This window comes from Melozone crissalis, unplaced genomic scaffold (genome assembly GCF_028551555.1).
Source record: "Melozone crissalis strain CALT ecotype California unplaced genomic scaffold, PUWL_Pcris_2 ptg000027l_1, whole genome shotgun sequence".
Taxonomy (NCBI): domain Eukaryota; kingdom Metazoa; phylum Chordata; class Aves; order Passeriformes; family Passerellidae; genus Melozone; species Melozone crissalis.
In genome coordinates this window covers 85,523,815-85,529,814 of record NW_026535805.1, presented here as the reverse complement: position 1 = coordinate 85,529,814, position 6,000 = coordinate 85,523,815, and positions in this window count along the sequence as shown.

The following is a 6,000-nucleotide window of genomic DNA, read 5'->3' as shown; positions in this document are numbered from 1 at the left end:
AACCTCAAATGGATTTGATTGATTTTGGTAGAGGATGGTGCTCAGAAACCATAATTCTCACAAACTGTGGTGAAAAAGGTTCATCTGAGGAGGGGGAGAGTAGAATACAGTGGCAGAAACTGCACCAAGCTACAAACACAATCCAAAGTCTTTCTGCTAATTTATGTAAAATTTATTAAAAGTTCTCAGTAAAATGTCTAAGCTAGTGATCAAACAAATTAAGAATTCTGCTACTGTATTTTTTAAAAATCTAACAAACCCAATCTGTTTGAGTTTTTAATTTGAAATATTTCTCAATGTTCTTCAACTTTCAAGCACTAAACTAAACAAAGATTGCCAATTGGAAGACCAGCATGAAATAGTTTTTACTCTAAACATTTTTTCCCATGCAAGTTAGATTTTTGAACTCTAATTATGCCACAGTTTTGCACGTTTTAGTACATAAATGAATCATGATGTGGCTGAATTTCAAACCTGAAGAGCTCACTTGAGAAAGATTAATACTTGTCAAAGCAAAGTAATTGAATTCCTCAAGGTCAGGGAGCAAACCTTTGTGAGTGGGAACAAAAGAAGCCATTCACCGCACCTCTGCCATGAGATGGGTCTGCTCATCAGGCTGTATCCATGGCACTGGCCTGGGATAGTTAAAAGCAGTGTGCAAAGGTTGCCAACTGGTCAGTTCCCAGTGCTAGAGGTAGAAAACACTTCCAAATTTAGCCAAAGCAATAAAATGTTCCAGTTGCGCACTTTGCGGTTGTCCTTTATGACTCTGAGGTTATCATGAATATTCTTATGCAAAATGTTTTGTCAACAACTACACCATCCTCTGGCACTTGGCCATTCTTGCTATTAATTCTGCTACCTATGCACAAAGACACATTACAGGGAGATTAACATTTTGTGACTGATAAAGCCTCTCAAGTGTGAGGCCAGCGACCAGCTAGGACAGCCTGTTCAGATCCATTACCCACACTACGCTGAGATGTGCAAGAATAAACCAGTCCTCTTACATGGACCTTGAACAAATTCAAAGGCAACCATAGCTGGGAAGAAAAGTAGCACACTAGCATGGATGAAGGAGAATCAAAAAAACCTCTTAAGTTTAAGAAAGGGGAGCAAGCAGAGACAATAGCTGACACGTACTATACGGCAACAGAGAATGGGGATATTCACAAAAACTAGGTAAACCTGGTGAAGCTAATGAGTAAGGCACCTTTTTTAGCTAAAGGACAGATAAAAATTCCTCTCCAGGGTGACTTCTAGCAGAAATTAAACTTAGCCATCATTGTGAAGGAACGAAGGCAGTGTAGCTTCCTTTTGTGAGTTTTGTCCTTCCCTTTTATCTCTGCTACAGAATTTTTGTCACAGGGTTTTATTAATTTATCTTCTTGGAGTCATGTTTCCATATTTCTTACAAAAATGTCCTTACTTGATCCCTCTGACATTTTACAGGAAAACACAAATGCATGAAACAAGGAGCTCACAGCCTCCTTTCTCATAAGAGCTGCATGCCCCATTCCCAAAAGAATGAATTCAGCTGCAGTAGCCCAAGTGGAGCATCAGCAGCATTTCACTACACCAGCTTCCAAACATAGGGCTCTAGAGATTTTAACAGAACAGTTGAACTAGAAATGATTAATTTATGAGCATCATTTACCCTAAATTGGCAGGGAAGTGTGGAGTAAAACTCCGCTTGGATTTACTCTCCAGGTGATCTAAAAGCCTTGACAACACCTCGAGCTTGAGCCGGCAGGAGGGCTGCTCCCTCCAACAGGTTTGGAATTTCACCCTCGGATTTTGGGCTTGATGTTTGAAAGCGTGCTGATTAAAATTTTTTTTTGTCTGTCCATGTACTAAAAGTTTTTAACTGCTCTTTCAAGAAATAAAACTCTGGTAGGGAAAAGAAATGAAAAAAGCTGAAATTATCGGTAGGGAGCTGATGGAACACGTGTCTTACCATGTCAACCAAAAAATACATGCTTTATTAATTATGACTGCTTGCAAATAATTTGGAGACAGCATACATCAGAATCTCTTTCAAGCAGCTTTTGAATTCATTTTTCTCTAAGGCTACAAGTTAGTGTCATCTCAATATTCTACCAGTTAAACACCCTTGAGTCAGTGACTTTCCTGCAGTAAAATGACATGGGTTGACTATCAGCACTCTGTAACAATGTTTATGTGTCAAATCCACTATATTTTGTTCTATTAATGTACAAATAACAACTTGTTGCACAAAGACAAGAAAAATATTAACATAAAGAAAAAAAAGGCATCTGAAACTTAATTTCTAAATGTAAATTAAAAAAAAAAATATGATCCTAAAAATAAAGATAAAACAAAGTGTCTTATGGAGGGAGAATTTGGAGATGATAATTTTTTATCAGCAATTTTTTGACTTATAAAAGCCAGCTCGGAAACTGTTTTACTTCCAAAATCAAGAACAATCCACATTAGGTGTTAAAAGTACTCATGCTAGAAACAAGTGACTTAACAGAAAAGACACTATCTAGAATTTTTTTCTCGCAAAAGCAAATGAATTCTTGCTAGGAGATAAAAATGTAATGGGAAAAAGCACATTTATTTTTTGTTGGATGGTTCTTTTGGGCAAAAAAAAACTCATCCTCATCTCTTTACAAAGGAAGCCCCAGACAATCTTCCCACAATTTAGTGGGAGATTAAATTACTGCAATGAAAATAATTAATAAAAAATTAATTTATTTTTTTTACAAAACTCTATCTCTTTAGGTACACAAAATTAAAAGCATAATATATATGTGGAAGTCTGCATCTAATTTATTCAGCAGTTTTCTGAGGAAAAACTTCCTGCATACTTGCTCAAAACATTAAATTAAGTACCTTCTATACTAACAAGTTTAAAGCTTATCAGATGGAGGAATAATGGAAAAAAGCCTCAATACTCACATTTAGTTTTCAGCTGCTTCTCTCGGTAACTTGCGCAGTAAAATAAAGGAAGAAATAATTACACGTCTTCACAAAAACAAGCATCCATCAAGTCCAAAAGAAACAGCACACTTTGCCAGAGCTATTTGAGGGTCCCATCCGAATTTGCCTGGATGGGGGAGGGCTGAGGGTAAGTTTGTTTCCCTTAGACCTCATGACATGCAAATATGTGGCTGCCTCACCACTGAATCAAATCATTCTTTGACACGCTGTGTTTACAAATGGCAAATACATACCATGCAGGAGGTTCTTAAAGGAACATATTTCTGAGACTTCTCAAAAAGAAAAAGGCATTTCTGTTAAAAAACAAAACTGTTCAGTGCAAGGGCAAAAAGAAAGTAAGATGGAACATTATTCATCCCCAGATACACACTAGTTCATGCATAATGAATTCAAAAGGCCTCATGTGGGCTTGTAAATCAGAAAAGAAAAAGAAAAGTTGCAATTACTGAAGTCTGATTGTTGTGTACAGGAAACCATCTCAGGGGAGGGGGGGTGGGGGGCAGGAAAAAAACCTCCTCCAGTTTCAGGAAAGATGTTCAGGGACAGAGTAGAACTCAAAATTCTGACACGGCTGAAGCATTTTCTGGGCCGTTACCATTTGCTGCTTTCCGCCAGGTGGGAGGGTGCTCACAAGGATTACCATCAGTGTGGCAGCAATGGACTCCTCTAGGCTCTCTCTCAGTATTTCCCAGTATTTCTGGCTTTTGAGTCACACCCCCCTCCTTTACTTTCTGCTTGGGCCCAACAGGGGCCAGCTCTCACAGACAGGCTCCAGCATGCACAGAGCATTCAGAGGTCCTTGTACTCTGCATATGATTCTATGCAGACCCTTAACCAAGTGCAGCTGAAAGTCAAGATATTGTGTCCATTTAAAAAAGCAGGCTGAGGTTAGGCAGAGTGAAGAAAAGATGGCTGCTTGTGGTATGAACCACAACTGACCTTGAGGCAGATTTTTCCACAACCAAGAGCCAATAGATCTGAATCACTCGGTCTACAACGTCAAGTGGGTGGGAGCTGTTCAGCATCACAGATAGAAGGAAATGTTTGAATGGTTTAAATATGTATTATGTTATCTGAGTACTTTGGTAAAATTGTCAAATTTGGACATGTTCTGGAGGTTATCTGTGTCTAGATAGTGTCTCACAGTTAAGACTGATCCTCTGACTACTTTTGCCAAGATCCGATGATCTCTGCTTGTAGTCTTGTTAAACCTCTCCAGACATGGAGTTGTTACTTAAACAAGACTGATCTCTTTCCTCCTGTTTTAATTTGTTCTACAAGCTTTATTTATACCAAGGACCTTTAATTTCAAGCCTGTGATTTTAGCAGATTGAGGAGAGAGGGGACCAGTTAGGTGTGAATTTGAGTCTAGAATGAGAATCGTAAATAGTTTTCTCTTGTCTTCCTTCCAGAAAGAAAAAAACCCAATAGTACAGTTCTTAACCAAGTACCTTTTCAAGTTCATAAATCAGATCCAGACAGAAGTATTTCTCAAGCAGATCTGTTGAGAGAGCTAATGACACTTAGAAATACTAACACAATATGTTCTTGCCATCAAGGACGAGAAGTTCAGACACATCCTATTGCACATCACTTGTCTTATGCTTTCAAAGACTACCCTCAAATTTGTCTAAGATGTAGATAGAGATAACAACAGCATTAATAGAAGACAGGCCCAGAGAAACTTCTAAAACAGAATCGGGGTTTTCCCTAACAGGTGCAAATTATGTACAAATGAGGAGGTCAGCAAAATCCTGTTATTTCTTCAGACTATCAATTACATGATATCCCTTGCAGCTCCTGCAGCACTTCTTGAACTTTCTGAAATACAAAGCAACTTATTTTATCTGTCTCCAAACAAGATCTGTCTTGACCTAGCTTCCCTTTCACGTTGAAGGTTTGGGAAATTCATCAAGCAAATGATGGTTCTCCTTAAACTACTCATGTTACTTGTTCCAATTTAGAATATTCATTGTTTAAAGAACAAAACCTCAGAGATCACATTCCTTAACAATTCCTAAAGACCTTGTTTTCCTGACAAAATATCTTTGGCATTTATTGAATATGTTCTGTTATTTGGGCTAGCAGAGAGTATTTATAATAAAGCACAATTGTTGTTCAAAAAGTTTGGGCAACATGGATTTGGAAGCCCAGAAAGCACCCAAAGGAGAAATACTACATGTCTTGTTCTTGTATTGCTCTCTGAGCACTCATTTTTTGCCTCTGCTGGAGACACAATACTGGGCTACATTCACCTTCAGTCTGACCCTCCACAGTCACTCTTCTGTCACGTGCAAGACTACTAAACTTCCTATTAAACAAGAAACCCCAATCTACTCCTATCTGTACAATTTTTTTTTTTTGGCCTACTGTAACTTACTAGGAAAAACATTAAAGAGGAACAACTGCTTGAGTAGCCTTACTCTTACCTAAAGAGATCAGAACTACTGTAGTTTTATCTGAACAAGCTCTCAGATGGATTCATGCTGACAACAAAACCCACTGATATTATTTAGAAAGCTGTGCCGAATTTTTTGAGAAGCTGCGAAAGAGCTTCAATGAAGTGTTGAAAGTTCTAACAGAGCAACAATTTGCTCAGTTCCAGCAGATCTGGAAGTTACCAACTACAAGAGTCATCTTTTGCCACTTAAAAAGAAGGAAAGGCAAGGCTGCTGCTGAGACAGGCACTACTCTACCTATGGCTAATGCATCCACTGCCATCTGAGAGTAGCAGCAAACAAGGCTATAAGAATGTTTTTAAGTAGTTGTGTACAGACACATACATGCATCTATACAAGTCAGTTTATGAGATTAAAAATGCAATGGTGGTGCTTAGACAGCATAAGTGAAGGTCAGAGGCTAACACTAACACTTGAACCCAGAGTAAAAGTGTTAATTTGTATACTTTGTAGTGCCTTTCATTTTCCTAGATATTCCAAAGGGCATTTTTGTTTTGTGAACTGCACCTCTGATTTGTAAGACAAGATTACTCTTCCTCCCATATACATTCCTCCTAGGGAGAGGAAAAAACCC